The sequence below is a fragment of the Typopeltis vanoorti genome, chromosome 8 (assembly GCF_054136105.1).
Source record: "Typopeltis vanoorti isolate ZY-2024b chromosome 8, IOZ_Tvanoo_1.0, whole genome shotgun sequence".
NCBI classification, from domain to species: domain Eukaryota; kingdom Metazoa; phylum Arthropoda; class Arachnida; order Uropygi; family Thelyphonidae; genus Typopeltis; species Typopeltis vanoorti.
Window position 1 is genome coordinate 90,559,524 of NC_143556.1, and position 21,174 is coordinate 90,580,697.

The window sequence follows — 21,174 nt, forward strand, 5'->3', positions numbered from 1 at the left end:
GAATAACCTTTCGTAGTTAAACTTGCTGCGGTGTATTACTTTGGCTTTCTTCCAATGTATTCTGTGGCGGGTATCTAGAGCATGGTCTGCAGGCCCAGAGTGGCTGTGCTAGTGAAACCGGATGTAGTCCTTGTGTTCTGAAATCCTGATATCCGCTGTCCTGCCTGTTTGGCCAAAGTAGGACAGTTTACAGCTACAAGGGACCTGGTATACCCCAGGTAGGTCTAAGGGAAGTGGTTGGTCTTTGGTAGAGCAGATAAGGGATGCCAACTTTTTATATATTCTGTAACAAGAAGTCAGGTCATTTTTTTAAGGATTTTGGTTATTTTTTCAGAGGTGCCCCAGATGTAGGGAATGGTAATAGATTTAGTGTAATCTTTATTGTGAAGGGGGGGGGGGTTACTGGTTTTAATATTTTTTTTGGATTTTTTGGGGGTTGTAGCCATTGGCTAAGAAAGTATTAAGGATGTGGTTTAGTTCCGTGGTTAGGGCATTGTCATCTGAACAGATTAATTTTGCCCTGTTATATAGTGTTTAATTACCCCATATTGTTATGAGGCGGGGGGGGGGGGGGATTGCTGTTGAATGTATCTGCCTGTATGGGTGGGTTTTCTATAAACAGAGCACACCAAGGATCCATCAGGCTGGCTAGTGATTAGTGTCTAGGAAAGGGAGGCTGTTGTTTTCCTCTTTTTCCGAGGTGAACTGGACTCTGGGATGTTGGTTGTTTAAGTGTGTTAAGAAGGAGTAAAGTGTGTCCAAGCCATGTCTGCTTTTTGTAGTGCCTGCATGCACGTGCCATATTTGTATGTTCCCATGAAGATGCCAATGTGACATTGCCGAAATATAGGAAGTATTTATTAAAGTTTCTTTTAATTAATATTCCAGTATACATTGTAAATTCCTTAAATAATTTAATAGTCATGTGTCACCAATGTATAAGCCTTTCTATATGAATCCTATACAAAGATCTTAATTCGATGTTTTATAGCTGTATTGCTAGACAGAGTGGTAGAAATGCATAAGAATCCCCAAGATAACTATTAAGTATAATGGCTGGATGTATATTTTCCAAATTCTGAAAATTTTTAGCTCATCAATTCTGCTGAAGTTTTGTTGATCAGAGACCTCTAAATTTCCATTTAAACCATGTTTCCAGTATGATATAAAGAATAGGTGCTTTTCTAATTAATTCTACAGAAAGTTTCCAAAGAATGATCATAAACTACCACTGCTAATCATAAACTTAATTCATTGCACTTGTTCCCCCCCACACCCAATAGGGAATACTGCACCACTTTCCTCATATAGGATATATTCCAGAAGCACTTAATCTGGTTCATCCTTCAGTAAGTGAAGAGTCTTGACAGGAGCTAAATAAACTTTTTAAATTTATGAGAAGTTTAAAAATATTTATTCCAGAAAGAATTTTTTTTTTTTGAAGAATTTCTTTTATATAAGGAAGAGCTATGACCTTACTGTGTGTTTTTACTGAAAGGTGTATTTCTGTTCAAAATTCAGTTGACTATTTTTTTGGTTACAACCATTTTTACATGAATATATCTTACAATGTTAAGTTTATTTCATTTTCTGCAGCTTGCTGACAGCAGATAGCAATTAAATAGTATAAATGTAAAGAGTTTTTCACTTTCTGAAGTAGACAGAAGTTTATAAGAATATCTAATAGCACCTAATTTAAGTGATAGCGGGAATCTTTATGCAAGTATTGATCTGTACATATTTAGTTTTCATGGGTGAGCAAAGGCGATACAACCTGCACGAAGGAATGCAGCAAAAGGATATCAAGCATTTTATGCTCCATTTTGCAGAAAATAAATTCAATTGCAGAAATTAAAAAATGGATTTCTGTGCCAAACATCAACAAACTTGGGAAATGGATATAGTCTACAGAAAAAAAAATGCTCACTACTCAGTGACTTGAATTAAATTTATAAACATTATTGTACCAGAAATGCTGCCACAAGTTACATAGCCACCTAGTAACAGTCAGAAATAAAAATTTTATATATATATATATATATATATATATATAACATAAGGTCTGTGCAAGCCCTGTGGAAATGGTATTTGCATCCACAGCACTAGGCCAACTGAAGAAGGACTGTTCTAAGTTTAATTCTCATTGCCAACTAAATGAACTTTTTCTAAACCTTTCTTCAACCAGTTCCTGAGTAAATCTCTGGCATGGACAAACAAGTTTTTTCTCCCAGAAACTCTGGTTTTTCTTCCTGTAAAATCAAGAATATAGACCATAGAACTCTCACTATTTCAGATATTAATATACTGTATTAGGGTAAGTAAACACAGTAGAACTTGTCTGCCACTTTTCACTAGATGCTATTTATAATTAGTGATGGTCTTGGGCCAGCTATCTGTGAGTGGAGAATGAACTGCACCCTCAGTCTCCAAAAGTTAGATAGGGTAAAAAACAGCCTCACCTATTCAATACAGGGAAATAAAAGGCACTGGCAGATTTATTTATTAAACCTCACTGGGCAATGTACAAACTAGATGTGAATTAACCACATTTTTAAAATAATTTCTGTTGAGGTGAGGATTGATTAACATGTTCATGCCATGCTGTGTCCACACAAACGGAAACCAATGGTGGGAACTGGCTTACTGTGTGTATGCCATCTTTGCATCAGGCAGTTACAGTGGCACAAACTTATACAGTAGTAAGTTGCAACTTTTTTGATAGAATATTTTTATTTGTAAAATTTGCATTTGTGAAATGTCTTAATGATATCAAAAATCTCAAATACAATTCACTAGATGTACCAAATATACCAAAAAATTATATACCAAGTATATAATTTCTTGATGTCTTTAACACACACACACACACACACACTAAAGATATCAAGAAATTATATACTTGGTTTTAATCCCAAGGAAGCAAAACAATGTTTCGTGCGTGAAATATATTCACGTCTGAGCTACTTGCATATAGAGGCTAATGAATTCACATCAACTGCCTAAGTATGCATACCATAATGCAAAGCACCCCCCCCCCCTTTCGGATGTGCATAATGGGAAGGGCCCAATTAATAAAAATCTCTGGATGAGAGAAAGATGTACAAAGTTTTTTACCTTGGGTTTATTATACGTTAGCGATACCAAGAAATTATATACTTGGTTTTAATTTTGGCCCTTCCTATAATTTTAATTATGAATAGCATTATATACATCCAAAAGGGTGTGTGCTTTGCATTATGGGACACATACCAAGGCAACTGATGTGAAGTCATTAACCTCCATATACAAGTAACTCAGTCATGAATATATTTCATGCACAAACAACATTGTTTTGCTTCCTTCGGAAAAGGATTAAAACCAAGTATATAATTTCTTGGAATCTTTAACATATAATAAACCCAAGGTAAAAAACTTTCCACACTCTCACACGACTAAGAGTTTATAAGCAGAACACTGGAATAAGATAACATTTATTTTAATTGACAACACGGCATTATCTTAATTGCCCAGGATTTCTTCAGGTGTAAACATATAAACTAGTAGACAAAACGTTTCAATTTTCTGAATGCACTCCAGGCAAGTTGAACTCTCCTATTTATTTCCTTTTGGAGTCCACAGTTTAGATCAATGAGATGACCTAAGTATGCATATGAAGAGACTGTTTCCAAGAAATTGTTATCTATTATTATGTTTTTTGGTGTTACAAAATGATTACACGATTTTAGTTTTTTCTCTGTTTATAGTTATATGTGATTCTATAAACTAGACATCATGTCTAGAATTTATGGGATCATATTCGCTCCCCAGCAACATTTAGGACACATATAATATTATAAATGTTAATTATTAATAATTCATTTGCCAGTAATGAAAGTATTTCTCTTCAACACCTGTTTTTTCTCTCTCCCCTTATATTTCCCATTCTCACATGGATTATTAATGATGGCTCGCATAGTTACACCTTTTTAATAATTCAAATATACCAGCCAAATATAGCATTCTCCTTAATTATTGTTTTCTAATATAATCTTAAAACAAACACATTAGTTTACCTTAAAACAAACACATTAGGCACACAGACTTGGTTACAATAGAAGAACTATCATGATATGTGGTAAGTTTGTGAATACAAAAGCACAAAATGGTGTTTTCTCTCGCTGCACCAGATGGTTACAATGGTGACAAGAGTTCTGATCGCCATGATGTGAATGTATTAAAAACTCAAAGGTTTCTTTAAACTTTTGGATTTAAATGAAGTACTGATTTAATTATTCTTGTAGAAAGGATTATATACGTTGGTTATACATGATTATTAATTAACTTAAGGAATTCAAAACGTACACTAGAATATAAATTAAATTTTAATATATATTTCCAATATTTCAGCAATGTCACATTGCCATCTTCAAAGAAACTTAAAATAAAGACACGTGCATGCAGGCACCACACACACACAGTAGATGAGGATGAAGTTAGGAAGCTATTGCTTCTCCAAAAAGTCCTGATAGTGCCCCCTAGTACTATTTAGGTATTCTTGGTCATTGGGCTGAAGGTCCCCTGATATACGCCTCCCAAATTTGGGGCGGTCTCATGCAACCAAATTTGTCGAGGTTTGGCATGTTTCTTAGGGCTGAAGCTGATTCCATGATTTAATTAGAAATGCAAATCATACACATTTCAAACTTAATTCAAAGGAAGGTTTTTAAGACCTAAGTAAATTTGACAAAACATGTTCTTCCTTATAATTTTGATAAGTAATTGTGATGTTGTACCAGATAGCATTGAGAGCGGTGATGAAAGAGAGAATGAAAATAATTATACAGAGAGAAAGAATGGTTTGAATGATGAAAAAAATGAGGACTTAGTTGCAATGAGTGAGATCGCACGCTGCACGGAGTAATACATAGGGCGAAGCGGCAGCTGGAGCGATTGCAAAACTCTTTGCAATTGAACGCATCAGCTAACGGAAAGCAAGTGTGTGAAAAAAAAATAATAAGCGTACGATTGGAAGTATAAGAAAAATGAAGGAATGAGTGTTGTATGGTGACTCATTAATAAGAGGTGTATTAGATGAGAGTTTGACAAAATTGTACTTACCAGGTTCAAAAATTAAGGATGTATGTGAGAGTATTAGAGTGCAAAAGCAGAGGGTGAAAGAAATGATAGTCATGGCAGAAACAAATGATTTGAAAGGAGATAAAATTGCTATGAGAGAGGACTTAAAGGAATTATTAGATGTAGCAAAAGAAAAGAGTGAGAGAGTTAGGATAGTGAGTCTGTTGCCGCAGCATGACAGAGAAGAGGGGGGGCTAAGTGGCAAAAGTGGCTAAATCAGCTCATCAAATCATTTGGCTGCTAAAAAATACATTGACGAGCAGAGATAAGCAAGTTATTATTCCTCTGTATAGAGCCTTGATAAGACCACATCGACTACTGTGCCTAGATTTGGTCGCCTCATTTTCTTCTAGATGGGGATGAGGTGGAGAGGATCCAGAGGCGAGTGACCAAGATGATAGCAGGTCTATGGAATGAACCTTATGAGAACAGGTTGAAGATTTGTGGGTTGCAGAAATTGGTTGATAGGCAGAAAAGGGGGGAATAAGATTGAGACATTCAAATTACTAAAGGGTTTCTATAGGATTAATTCAGAGGATATTGTAGCGCCTCCGTAGCGCAATTGGAAGAACAACGGTACATTGCGCCCTTCGATTGGAATAGGCCTAAGTTCGATTCTCATCATGACGGGAGGAATCTTTATCTGGACGATTTCAATCCAAGGTGAGTTAGCCGATCTCATAAGGAGGTAGCAGGGTTTTTTCTCCTGGAAACTCGGGTTTTTCATCCCGCATACAGACAAATCAGCCGTTCAGAACACACACAATTTACAGACAAAAAATACTAGTTGTGGTAATGGTGGAGGTGGGCGGTAGATGGCGTTGACGGAGATGATTCGTAGTAGAGGTTCGGTGCAGTGGTTGAGACAGTTGTAGGTGTCCTCCCGCGATGAGTCTTCAGACTCCTTGGAGGTGTCACGAATAATAATAATATTTTTGAGAACAGGACTGGTGGTATGAGGACTAGAGACCATCCATGGAAGCTGGGCAAGAGTGTGGTTAGTAAGGGTGTTAGAGCTAGGTTTTTACTTTTAGAGTGGTGAATGAGTGGAATAAGCTGCCAGAGTCTGTTGTGAGTGCTATGACTGAGTTCAGGGCAAAGTATGATAGATATTGTGTGAATGTTGAATAGTTGATGAAGATGATGTTCAGGGCCTCCCTCGATGAGTCTAAGGACTCCTTGGAGTTGCCATAATAATAATATCTGGACTGTGCACACAATTTCTCCATGAGTCAAACTGCACATGCAGCTTATCTGATATATCTCTAAGCAAGCTGGGGGGGGGGGGGATATTTCAGGTTATACATGCCAGGCATCAATTTTTTTTTAATATAAAACAACTACCAACTGTAAAAAAAAATCACAGCAGTCCATTTGAAAAATGATTCTCCAAAAACTATAAACCAATCTGCATTGCAGACTCTTCATTAAAAACAGAGCCCAAACTAAATATATAGTTATTTAATGAAAACTGTTGATACTATTTAATTATCTTGCCACACGTGCTATGATGCAATGCAAGAAATTAGGGCATGGTTTCCCCCCACCCTTAAGTAATCTAAATACTACTGTAAACCATCATCCAGGTCCTGATAAGTACCCTAAATGATGCAAAGGATATTATGATAATACATGATTAAATCTGCATTATTACTACTCATTTTGATAAATTATGGAGACTGCTATAGGTGTTAAGAATAATTAATTTCTCCAGGTTTTGATCTCCATATTAAGATCATCATCTGGAGTATACAGGTATACATACAGAGACAATCTACATTACATTTCAAAACAGTATGCCAAAATGACAATGATGTGATCAACAGTTATTCAACTAGCCTTAACTCTAGTGAAAAGAAAACTAAATCGAAGCTACCTACTCTAGCCATAAATACCGTTACAACTTGAACAGTGGATAAACCATTAATCTATCAGTAAATCATTTACAGCTTTCAGCACATATGAATCATATCCGCATGTATAACATGCATATAGAAGCACTCAATGTTCAAAATGTTTTTTTGCCTTAACACATGACATAAGTCTGAGGCCACAAGTCGATGGCTGCATGCACAACATCCAATAGAAACTCTGCTACTGCTCACTCAAAATGCAACTTTAGACTAATGATACTGAGATGTTGTTTCTTACAGGTTACTCTCTTAAGCTCCGACAACAATTTGAAGTCCAACGGATTCAGATTAGGAATTCTAGATGGCCAATCAGATGGTGATATGTGGTTGGGCACATCTGCTTCCATCCACTGTTGTGTGGTCCTCGCTTTCTGTGCAGGGGCTGAGTCCTGTTGGAAGGCCCACTGCTTACCATGAAACAAGGTGTTTTACAGAGGGCATACCACAGATTCCAGCACAATGTCTTGATACACTTTGGAAGAGATTTTAACCCCTTTCTTGTAGAAATGCAACTGGGATACCCCCAACCAACATGGGACCCCCACCAAACTATCGCTGATGCTGGGTGATAACCTTTCTGAATACTAGGTGCCATGGCACATGCCTGATCATTTTGACAGTTAAATGACTCTTCAATGGTAAAAACTCATCTGTGAAGAGGATATCTCTATCTTGTCCGAGTACCACGAGAGAGAGTGAGAGAGGTGCCTTTGAATTTATCACCCTCTGCCGCATAAGCTGTGGTGTTAGGAAGTATCTAGTAGAACGATGATAGGCTCTTGCCCCCAGATCATCAGTTAGTATATGGGACATCATTCTCTGCAAAACATCTTTCATGGCATTGTTTCTTACCATGAAACAATAATATAATAATACAATAATCCTGTGTTCCCACAGGATTATTGTAGAGCCCTCACAGGCTGTTGCATCCTTACACACCATGGTCGACCTGTTCTTTGGTGGTCAGTTATATATCTTTTATATTTGTATTACTGTTAATAATCCAATATTGAAACATTCCACTGATCCCAAGCATTTTTAGCATGTTGAAAATAACATGTTGCTGCATTCCAACCTTGTGAAATACTATTGCAGCTGTACGGTTCTCATAATTTCCCCACTGCATGTTAACCCATACAGTTAGACAACTCTCTCTCTAGTGATAAACACGCGAATGTTGGCTGCACATGGTGCCACCAACAGAACTGAGCTTGAACAATTCTTTGGGCAGTGGGGGGGGGGGGGGTTACAGAAGTTTTATCAGTATTTATGCAAGATTGTGTATATCCTATTTATAACATGGTCAAAGAAAAAATTCATATTGATACTTTTAATACAGTAATAGTGGTGGCCTAATCAATAAATTAACAACCACAAGTTTTTGGTATATTAAGGCTAAGATCCTGTACTACCAGAGTCTTGATTTAAATAAACTCTTAGAACAAAAGGTTGTGTGTGTGTGTGTAGAATATGTACCATCCATATTCTTGGGATTTTTAGACCATCATTATTCTTAAGATTAGGATAGTTGAATAGAATTTCACAGATCACTTTAAATTTAAATTAGAACAGGGCATGATTTACTCTAGTTATTAAATTCAGCAGAATCATTGTGTAGCCATTTCCTTCAACCAATCAGTTGGCCGTTGGCTGAGAGGTTAACATATACTCTCCTACCAACAAGATGCGAGTTCTAATACCACTATGGACATGGATGTTTATGATTGTCTTTAAGTGAGAGATGAATTCATCACCCAGTGTGAGGCCACCATCCCACTTATTAGAGACCTGAAGCAATTTTGAAAAAGTTCCATGTTTGGTCTCTACAGCAGGGTTTCTGGACTGTGTAAAAAAAATTAACACAGATGGAAAAAAAAAATCCACCCACCCATAGTACAAATGTATTAAGGTTTATAGGAGCTTTTTGTGGGTGAGAACCACAAAAAAACCCATTCCCACTCATTCTTCAATTTTCCTTTAGACTAATACTTCCAGCAATTCCAGTACCTTTACCACAAATGCTGAGATACTGATTGGTCTATAATTTTCTACTGCAGTTTTAAAAGCTACCCTTATGAAAAGGGATTATTTTGCTTCATCTTCCCACTCCCTTGAAACATTAACAGAGCAAAGCACTGCCAGTTCTCTTGCACATTATCATAAAACACAAGCTAATATCTCATCTAATCCCACAGTCATATTTACACTGACATTCTGCAATATCCTAAGAACTTCCAATTCATCCATCTCTGTTTCCATTGTCTATCACATTATTATTATTATTATTATTATAATAATGCCAGCAAAAGTTGGTTGACTGGTAGAGCCTCTGCTACTAATGGCTTGCAAAAAACTAAGCAAGTTTGAGCATGGTTAGTAGTTGGAAGGGGTTCAATCGTTCGATGCTATTGGCACACTCTCCTTGATGGGTCTTTGGAATCCCTGGAGGTGTCACATAATAATAATAAATATTATTAACATCTGACCTCCATGGAGTCACTCATCATGGGGAGGTACACACTATCACACAAAACTCATCCAATCATGTCTTAAACTGATTAAATGTGTCTACATTCATAACACACTCAAGCAATGCATTCCACTCACCAACAACTCCACACAAAGACTCCTCTGCCTCACACCCTCCTTATACAGTTTCCAGGGATGGCCTTTTGTTCTACTCCTCCTCCCATTTTATGAAAAATTTCTTCCATGTCAAAGTTGATAACAATCCCAGACTAACTTATATCTCTCAATCACACCTCCCCCCCTCCTCCTCCTCTTCATGAGGCATTGCAATTTACATTCTTTCGATCTATCTTCATACTCCACATTATAAAGACCACTGATCACCTTTGTAAATCTTCTCTGGATCCTTTCTAACATACCTTCATTTCCATGAAAACTCAGTGACCAAATCTGTGAACAACAACAACCCATACAAGGCCTGCTCAAAGCATTATATAATGGATTCATCATTGCCATTATCCAATGTGATGGCTTCACAACTTGTGCAATGTAGCTGCTGGATTTCAGGTCCATGTCCACCACCACTCCCACATCTGTCATCTCCTCAACAACCTTTAAAGTTTCCCCACAAAGCATATACTTGACATCCCATCATTGCTAACCAAATGTCAAAATTTCACACCTTCAACAGTTAACAGTTCTACTTACCTATCCATTCATTCAATCTATTCAGACTACTGCACCACTGCTCTCCTCAATTCTGCATCACATGCAAACAACTGCATATCACCAGTTAAAGCCATCCTACTCATTAATATACAAAACTGAACAACAATGGCCTCAATACAGACGCAGGGGGCACACCACTAGTGACTTGCCTTTCAGAATACTGCTCTCCCCCCCCCATTTACAACTTTCTGATAACTATCTGACAGACAATCACTGATCCAATTCACTAGGCTTTTATTCAATCCCATCGATTAGAGTTTATTTAACAGCTTGTTGTGCGGCAGTCTATCAAAAGCTTTTGCAAAACCTAAGTATACCATTGCATACTTCTAGCCTAGTTAGCTGAGTAGTTAGCATACCTTCTGTCAAACCAACAGATCACGGGTTTGAATCTAGCATGGGCATTGATGTTTGTGATTGTCTTCAGATGGGAGATGAATTTCATTACCCGATGTGAGACTACTGCACCACTTTTGAAGGCCACTTCAGGCCTTCAACAAGTTCCATGTTTGGTCTCTAGGGCAGGTTTCCAGACTATATAAAAATAAATTACAAAAAATTACAAAAAAATTTATAACATGGATAAAAAAATTGAAAAAATATCATTCGTCCACCCGCAGTACAAAATGTGCTATAAGTTTTTAATACCCTTTCGTGGGTGAAAAAAAAAAAAAAAAAAAAAAAATATATATATATGAATAGCCTGTGCTGTTATAACTGTTATTAAACAGGCATGCCAATGCTATTGCCAATTACCTGGAACATTCCCTTAAGACAAATGGTGATTTGTCATCAAATTCTATAGCCTTAATGACATCAAGTTTATTTATTTCCTCATACTACTCACTCACAATTAAGCCATCCTCTCATATGTTCTTTACACTTGAGGTTTTTATGATTTCACCTGAAACACCTCCAAATTGTTTACTGAATACTTCAACAATGTCTTCTGTAGCAGTTATCATTCTACTATTTTCATCCATTATCATCTTCCCATAATCGCTCTTCCTTCTACTTGCACATATCTGAAAATACCTCTATGGGTTTTCTTGGCCTGATTTGGAAATTTCTTTTCATATTCAAGTTTTTCTTAACTGAGTCACTTTCCTGGCCTGCTCTTTATACTCCTCATGCAATTATTTGTTGAAAGTATTCATCTTGTGCTGCCTCTACTAAACCAAAAAAAAAAAATCTCATCCTTGCTAACCATGCTCTAACTTAACTGATCCTCTTGTTCTTTTCCCTTCCTAACATGCATGGAAAAATTTTTCTTCAGTTTATCTCAGGAAATCTCCTCTCCTTGCATGTTTCTGTCATTACCCCTCTTTTTTCACTTATCAACAAAATTTTGCAATTCACAAACTTTCATTCTAAGCTGAGAGTAAGAATTCCACAGCTTTATCATCACCTTAGTCAGCCACTTCTGAATCCTTATTACAATAAATAAAACAAAAATCCATCAATGCCTTTTATTCCCCAAATGGAGTAGACAAAACAGTTTAGCCCTAACTTTTGGAGATTACTGGACAGCCAATTTCAACCTTCAGCAAATTACAGAAAGCTAGCCTAAGACTATTAGTAATTTTAACTGGCAGTTGGAGAGGAAAGTACAACAGACAACTCTTGCCATGTCATGGTGCCTAACACTATATATTTACTAACTTTTTATATTAGAGTAACAGCTGAGTTGGATAAAGGAAATGGATACACAATGATTTTGCAAAAGCATTTGACTGAATACCACATGAAACTCTGTTATGCAAATTAGAACAAATGGGAATTGATATGACATTGGTTAAGTAGATAAGACGGTGGCTGCTGGACAGATATCAAAGTAGTAATACGGTGGGGCAGAATCGAGGCAAAAATAGGTGATTAGTAATATGCTGCAAGGTTCAATGCTGGGAACATTGCTGTTTAATTTGAACATAAATGATATAGGAAATAACCTGAAAGGAAATATTCAATTGTCTGCTGATGATGTGAAATTAGGTAGAGTAATAGTTATGTAATAGTCAAGGCAATGTGGAGAGCTTGCAGGATGAATAGGCTGTGAAGTACGGGTACAATATAATGGGTATCAATTTAACGTGGAAAAACGTTATGCATTTTGAGAAAAATAGATTACAGGCAGTGTATCACATCACATTGATGGCACTGTACTCCAGGAAATAAATGAAGCTAGATTTAGGAGTATTGGTAGAGAGAGAGTTAAAGTTTAGAGGACATATTGCTAAGGTTGCTAATGTAACACATAAGATTACTTAGCTACTGAAGAACACATTAACATGTAGAGATAAGAAAGTTGTTATTCCTCTTTATAAGGATTTGATATGCCTAAATCTAGATTAATTTTCAAGTCTGGTCCCCCCCGGGGTTTCTTAGAGATGAGGAAGCAGTGGACAAGATTCAGAGGTGAGTGACTGAGATGGTGAGTGGCTTCTGGAATACTCCCTATGAAGATAGACTGAGGGTGTGTGGATTGAAGTTAGTTGATAAGAGAAAAAAAAAAAGAGATATGACAGAAACATTTATGTTGCTTAAAGAGTTTTTATTATCATTATTATTACAACACCTCCAAGAAGTCCAACACTCATCGAGGGAGAGTACTTACTTTACAACTCTGCGTCTCCACCATTCGCTCAATCCACCAACTACTGCAAACCGCATCATCTACACCAACGCCATCTATTGTCCACCACTAGTATTTTCACAGACAATCACAAACATCCATGCCTACAGCAAGATTTGAACCCACAGCCTTCTGGCTGGAGAGCAGATACATTAATCACTCAGCCAACCCAGCTGGCATAGGGTTGATGCAGGGGAAATGTTTCGGCACTTGGCTAGAGGGACCAGAACAAGGGGCCATCCCTGGAAGTTGAATAAAGGTGTGGTTAGTTGAGGGCGGGACTAAATTTTTTGCTTGGAGAGTTGTGAAAAAGTGGAATGGGTTGCCAGTGTCAGTTGTGAGTGCTTTGTCTATTAATGGGTTCAAAGAGAGGTCTCCTTTGAGGGTTCAAATTGGGTCTCCTGCAATGGGTCTTCAGACTCCATAAAGGTGACCATACAACAATAATATATTATCGTCTCTCATAGTTCAATTTTCTTTAGTTTACAGGGTGAAAAAACAAAGTTTCTGGAAGGGGAAAAAAACCTAATTTTCCCATTACGGAGAACTAACTTGGGAAATGGAAGAAGACAGGTTTAGAATAAATTTAACAAATAAAAAACATACTTGGGAAAAATCAATTAAAAGTTCATTTAAAAAAAGAATTACAGTTTATATTTCTCTAGTGTTATACTAGCATCAAAGGGGATTATAAGGTAATCAAAATACAAATCAAATTAAATATCATGTCTAAATTATATATTATGCTTAGGAAATACTGACTAAGGTAGTTTCTGCCATCTGGAATGTTGAGTATGAGGAAAGATTGAGAAGATGTAATTTGCAGAGTCTGGTGGACAGGAGGAAAAGGGGAGATATGATAGAGACCTACAAGTTGGATCAATGCTGGAGAAGTTCTACAAAAAATAGTGGGAGATCAGGGGAGAACCAGAAGTCATCCTTGGAAACTGTATAAAGAGGGTGTGAGTAGGGGAGTGAGAGGCATGTTTTTTTTTGTGTAGAGTTGAAAATGATTGGAATGCCTTGCTTGAGAGTATGGTGTCTGCAAGGAGTTTGAGTGTGTTTAAGACACAGTATGATGAGCTGTGTGTGTGTGTGTGTGCGCACGTGTGTGTGTGAGAGATAAAAGGACTTCCCAGATGAGTCTTTGACTCCATGAAGTCTTGGGGTAGTAATAATAATAATAATAATAAATGTTCAGTTGTTTGCAGATGATGCGAATCTGAGGAAGTTTATTGAGTGCAGAGCTGGCATAGTGGCTCAACAGGATCTGAATAAAGTGGAAATGTTGGAAAATGATTGGCGATGCTAGTTTAATGTTGCTAAATGTAGGGTTTTGAATTTTGGTATCTGCAAATGGAATACTATATACTGTATATGTGGAAGTATACTGGAGGAAGTTAAGGAAGCACTGGATTTTGAGGTTTATAGCAGATAAAATCTGAAATTTAAGGGACATATTACAATAATAATGACAACTCAGAGAATTGCTGCAATATTAAGACAAACATTAGTCAGCAGAGACAAAATGGTAGTGATTCCATTAATAAGACTAATCAGGCCACATATGGACTTCTGTGTTCAAATCTGGAATTTGGAGAGGGTGCAGAAGCAGTTGACAAAACTGATTTCAGGACTGTGGAATGTCTATGAGGATAGACTGAAATCATGTAATCTGCAGTTTGGTTGATGAAAGGCAAATGAGTGATATGCTCAAGATGTTTAAGCTGTTGAGAGGTGTTTACCAGATATTATTATTATTATTATTATTATTACGGGTATCTCCATGGAGTCAGTAGACTCATCGCGGGAGACCCAATCTAGCAAAACAATATCTGTCATATCTCTTCTTGAATTCATTTACAGACGAAGAGCTCACAACTAAGTCAGGCAATGAATTCCACTCATTCACCACCCTCCAGGCAAAAAACCTTGTTCTGACACCTTTGTTAACCACACTCTTCTTTAATTTCCAGAGATGACCTCTTGTTCTTCCATCACTATCACAGAGCTGAAACATTTCCCCTGCATCAATCCTATAAAAACCTTTTAGTAATTTGAATGTTTCTATCATATCCCCTCTTCTTCGTCTATCAACCAATCTCTGCAATCCACAAGCTCTCAATCTATCAATGTAGGGAGCATTTTTTATATCACTCACCAACTTGGTCACTCTTCTCTGAACCCTCTCCACAGCCTCCTCATCTCCAAGGAATCCAGGTGACCAGATCTGAGCACAGTAATCCAAATGTGGAAGTATCAATGCTTTATAAAGGGGAATAATAACCTCTTTATCTCTGGATGTCAGTGTGTTCCTCAACAACCAAGTAATCCTATGTGCAATCTTGGACATAGGATTACTTGGTTTCCTCTGAACTTCATCTCCCTATCTATCAATACCCCTAACTCCCTAGCCTCATCAATCTCTTGGAGTACCTTTCCATCGATGTAGTACACAGCTGGTAATCTTTTAATCCCAAAATGCACGACTTTACAGTTTTCCACATTGAACTGACATCCATTATCTTTTGCCCATTTTACCAGCTTATTTAAATCCTCCTGCAAACTTTCAACATCATCTTGATATTTTATTGCATTACAAAACTTTGCATCATCAGCAAACAACTGAATATCTCCCTTTAAGCCGTTTCCTATATCATTTATATACAAATTAAACAACATTGGCCCAAGCACAGAGCCCTGAGGCACACCACTGGTCACCTGCCTCATTCTGGACTCGGCTCCTCCATACACCACCTTATGGTATCTCTCCCTGAGCCATTCTCCTATCCATATCACCAATTTAATATCCATTCCCATCTGCTCCAATTTGCGTAACAGTGTTCTATGGGGTATCCTGTCAAAAGCCTTAGCAAAATCCAGAAGTACCACTGTGTAGCCAGTTCCTTTGTCCAACTCAGATGTTATTCTATTATGAATAGTTAATAGATTGCTAAGGCAGGATCTACCTTTAACAAAACCATGTTGGCCTCTATAGAGTATCATATCCTGATCCACCCATTCTTGAATTTTGTCTTTAACCAACTTTTCCAATACTTTTACCACTACTCCTGAGATGGTGATTGGTCTGTAATTCAATACCGCAGTTTTAGAGCCACCCTTATGCAAAGGAACCACTTTGCCTAACTTCCACTCCCTAGGGACCATACCAGAGTTCAAACTTAAGTTAAATATCCAGGTGAGAGGGGTTGACAATTCATTTGCACATTCACGCAACACCCGAGCTGATATTCCATCTAAGCCTACCGCAGTGTTTGCATTTAAGTTTTGCAATATATTTAATACCTCTGATTCTTTAGCTTCAATTCTCACATTAGGTATTGCTGTAGGTATAGAGATATCCTCACTTGGGTGATAGACTTTTGAAAAGTGATCACTCAGTAACTCGACTATTACATCTGATTTTGTCACCTCAATACCATCAGCACCCACTAAGGTTATCCTTCCGAAGTCATTCTTCCTCTTACTTGCCACATAGCGGAAGAACTCTTTGGGATTACCCTTGATCTCTTTGGCTAAGGTCTTCTCATAATCTGATTTAGCTTTTCTTACTATGCTGGTAACCTTCCTAGCTTGAGCCTTGTACTGCTCATGGGTGTCCTGATCGCCTTTCTCCTTGTAAATTCTCCATAACATTTTCTTTTTTTGCAGTTCAAGCTTGATACTACTGCTCATCCATCTAATGCCTGCCTTGTTTGACCTCCTGACCATGGGGACACAATCTGATATTGCTTTCCTCAGATACCCGCTGATTTTATCCCAAGCACTGCTAACATCTTTCCCTTGCAATATGTTCTGCCATGGGATGGCTGCAAGCTCACTCCGAAGCTTGTTATAATTGCCTAACCTGTAGTTCCGTACATACCCCTTCTTAATAGAAAAATCCACAGATTTTGCAACCTCCCAAGTCAATACCACATGATCGCTTTCACCAACTGGAGGTAACGAGGACACCTTACTTATGCATATAACCTCTGAACCAATAACCAGGTCCAACACTCTCACACCACGTGTCCCTTCAGTTACGTGCTGTTTCAAGTAATTATCTCGTAGAAGATGTATGAACTCCATTTCCTTTTTGCTACATGATATTTTCTCCCTCCAATTGATATCACCATAATTAAAATCCCCCATAATAATCACTAAGCCTTCACTCATTGCACTAAGTTGCTGATGCATGAATTCAATATCTCCCCCCGTACTCCCTGGCCTATAGCAGCATCCAACTGTATATTTGGTTGCATTGGTCACTATTTCGCACCAAACCGCCTCAAATGAACTCTCATTCACATGTCTATCATCATGATATACTACTTTCTTTGGCTGCAACACATCAGCTATCATCAACAGTACTCCTCCTCCTGTTTTATCTTTTCTATCCTCCCTGAAAATACTGTACCCATCACATTCAATTCCAGTGACCACATCTTCTGCTGACAGCCAAGTTTCACTAATGCCTACAACTTTTGGTGAGATTTCACTGAATAATGCCAAAAATTCTTCTCTCTTATTTCGAATGCTTCTAGCATTGGTATACAAAAATTGCAGATTCCCTCTAGATCTTGTACCGGCTTTAGAACTGAAATATAAGTCACTAACTACCATAGTCCTATGCCGATTTTTATCCCCTCTCTTCTGCAATTTATTCTGCCTATAAGGATCAATAAATACATACAAGAGAAATTTTTCAGCTGTTGGAAATGAAGGAATGGGCAAGCCATCCTTGGAAATTGTGCAAGGGAGTGAATAAGAAGGTGGGAAGTATTTTTTTTTTACATGGAGAGTGGTGGGTGAATGAAATGCATTGCCTGAGTATGTTGTAAATGCTAAGAGTGCAAATGAGTTTAAGCTTTGGTATGATATGTTGCAGGCAGGAGAGATTTTCCATAAGTCTGTGGGCTTTTCTGATGTGTGAACTTCTTTCACAATGTAATGGAATATAAGGTATGCTTCTTATGTAATGTATGTAGTTGTTAATTGTATAAATGCAATTTCTGGTATAAAATGATATAAATGGAAAGTGCAATTTCTGTTAATTTCTTCTAGCAGTAAAATATTAAATAATTTAAATGCTTTTTCTGGAAACTATTTCCTCAATGGAAGACAGTAATGAAGAATCAGCTTTACTGATATTTGGTTGATGCAGTTAACAGAGCTCTGAATAATCTTGCAAATTTAAAAGAAGTGTGATGAACTCTCATGTCCTATCATTTAATACTATAGCTGTATTAATACCAGCACTTTTTTTTTTCGTTCAAACAATGGGTGTTAGTGTGCAGCCTTTGCTAGCAGAAAAACTTGAAAATTAAAATGATACTATCCATATGTCACTCTTAATAAAGGTGCTGGTGCACCATACCATTGCGAACCAGTGCCAAAAAACACTGATTAATACTATGATCACCTAATCTGGATATACAAAGTTGACAGAAACAGCATCACATATTCTTCATGCCTAACTTTATGATCAAACTGAAAATTCAGGCTGAATATTCAGTTTGATCATAACAGTGGAGGCCAAATAGGCAAGGAATGCAGTATAACTTGGAAAATATCAAAGATTTAATTTGTCTTTTGAAATGAGATTTCTGAACTGGGAGAGAAAAAAAAAAAAAAAAAAGATGGAAAACTGGAATTTTCTTAAAGACTTTCAGAACTATTTTTACTGTATGGAACGATTAACCTATTTTGATTTATGTTTGATGGCTATTTACACTAATAATCATTTAGTAATCAGTTAATAGTAGATACTATATAGCCATAGAAATGGATAAGTAGATAAGTTCATATCTAACCAAATTCATCTATTAATATTATATATATTAATGTTTAATATATTAATATATATAACTATACCCTGTGGGCTGTGGTGAAAAGTAGGTTTTTTTTGTTGTTGATTTAAGAAGCTGTTTGGTAGTTTATTACATCGAAATTTATTTAAAATGAGTGTTCTGTAAAGAATAACCTTTCAACTTTTGAAGCAGTCTTTTCAAGATAATTTTTTTTTGTCTTATCACGTGTAGGATGCCAAGAACAGCGTTTGCAGTCCAGTTTGTCTACTGATTCCAAATTACTTAATTATGGTGACATTTCCTGCATTTTACTGAAGATCTACCAGACTGTTCATAAAAAGGAGTTTAAATTGGCAACATATTCTTCTAAGTATCTGATCTGGCCATCTCTGATTGCACCGAAATATCAAATTATTTTAATACCTGCTTGAAATTTCATGCTGTTAATCAATTTTTAACTTTGTTTACCTTAATCATCATCGTTGAAAATAGTTATTATAGAAAAAATACCGGATTAAAATATATATATTTTTTTTTACAAGTTGTGGAAACTATTAAAAAGTATACTAATAAGTAATTAGTTTATTATTTAAAGATTCATAATTGTCATCCATTCATTAAATAATATTTTCTCCTGCCAACAAGAAATTTAAGTTCATTGAGGTTGACTATGGCTTTAAATTTAAATTACTTTATTAAAAAAGGGTTCTAGAATGTATCATGTTTTTGATGAGGGAAAACTGGAGTACCTGGAGAAAACCCAAAACCAAATACAGTTGAGTCATATACTAGTAAATACCACTATGTCAACATCTTAAATACAATCATCTTTCTGAATTCTCAATCCTTCCATTCACTTTCATCCTTTCAATGTTTTTAAAATCTCATTTATTTTTACAAATATACAACAAAAACAATATATGTTAAGTGTTAATCACAATACCAACAATAACGAATTACCAAGCATGTTGGTATTTTCATGCACCCATATATACATATAAAAAGTTTTTACAAATAAAAAATAATGAAAATAAATAATGAGAAAAAATGTGTATTTAGTCTTATGTGCCGGTTGAAACTTATATTAAGATTTGATGGAAGGAAAAACAGCACAATTAAAAGAAGTAAACACAAATTTAATGATTCCACTATTTTTGGAATCTGCAGATTGGGGGAAACAAATAGACATCCCACCAAAGATAAGGCTAACAACAAGTGCTCAAAGAAGACATCTCTCTTAGGATTCAGGCTTGTAGTCTAATATCTCACACTCAATTTTTGTGATAATTGTGTATATTATAACAATTCTCATATTGTATCACAGATAATGTTTATGACATAAAATACTGGAACCATTACACCTGTGTTTAATATATATATATATATATATATATATATTTTTTTTTTCCCTGTTCAATTAAACCTCAATCCTCTCCAGGAAACTCACTTCAGAGGAAAAATAAGTTCCAAGCAATGGAAACACAGTTTTTCTCACAAGTGTCAGAGAAAGATGACAATAATAGACATGAATCCTTCAAATTGTTACTGAGATAAGGATAGTAGATGTTATCCAAAATCAAACAATATTGATGAAGTAGACATATAATAATTACGTGGCTCAGTTTACATGTTAAAAAATTCTGAACTCTTAAATTATATAATTAAACAACCTGTGAATGTTAATAATAAATTTCCACCATTTATGAAACAATTTCGTCAATTCTAATGACAGTAGCAAGTAGAAAATGCAAGGAGGGATATATATATATATATATATATATATATATATATATATATATATATAGTCGTTTAAATAATATGCAACAATTTTTGCATATTATTCACTCTTCGCATCTACAATACAGGAATTTAAAATAACATTTCAATTGTTTTATCTCATCAGTGTCATTCCCTAGCACCAAAATTAAGAAATAGGTCAAAACGTGAGTATTTTATGCTCTAATGTACATTGATATTTTATATTAAAAGGTTACGTAACGAATATCAACTACAACCTCTCACTAGTATATTTCGAATCCTTACCTAGATGTAAACACCACCTCAAACAACCGCCTAACAGATGATAGTTTCTCTTGAAGGTGCATATGATGCCACCTGTTGGAACGTTCCCATTATCTGCGAGATGAAGAGTCAATTGCAATTAATGCTACTCCAAGATTCAGTTTTACTGTCAACAACTTCGAGATGTTGACATTATCATTAGCAGAGAAAACTGCAAGATAAGTATATATATATAACTGCAAGATATATATATATACATACATATATATATACATATATACATATATATATATATACATATATATATATATATATATATATATATATATATATATATATATATATATATATATATATATATATATATATATATATGTGTGTGTGTGTGTGTGTGTGTGTGTGTGTGTGTGTGTGTTAAAGATACCAAGCTATTTTAAACCTAGTTTTACTCCATTTCCCAAGTAAGCAAACAGACAAACAA

The 21,174-nt window shown here is 36.0% G+C and overlaps 1 protein-coding gene across 7 annotated transcripts in view; it reads right to left on the reverse strand.

Moving 5' to 3' along the window:
• LOC150104186 (uncharacterized) overlaps positions 1-20,756 on the reverse strand; it is a 712,768-nt gene extending 692,012 nt beyond the window's left edge. For all 7 annotated transcript variants that reach the window (XM_090396809.1, XM_090396815.1, XM_090396810.1 and 4 more), the window contains exon 1: positions 20,715-20,756. The gene's annotated coding sequence lies outside the window, so the exon portion shown is untranslated. The remainder of the gene's footprint in view (positions 1-20,714) is intronic.
• Positions 20,757-21,174: the final 418 nt, after the last annotated feature.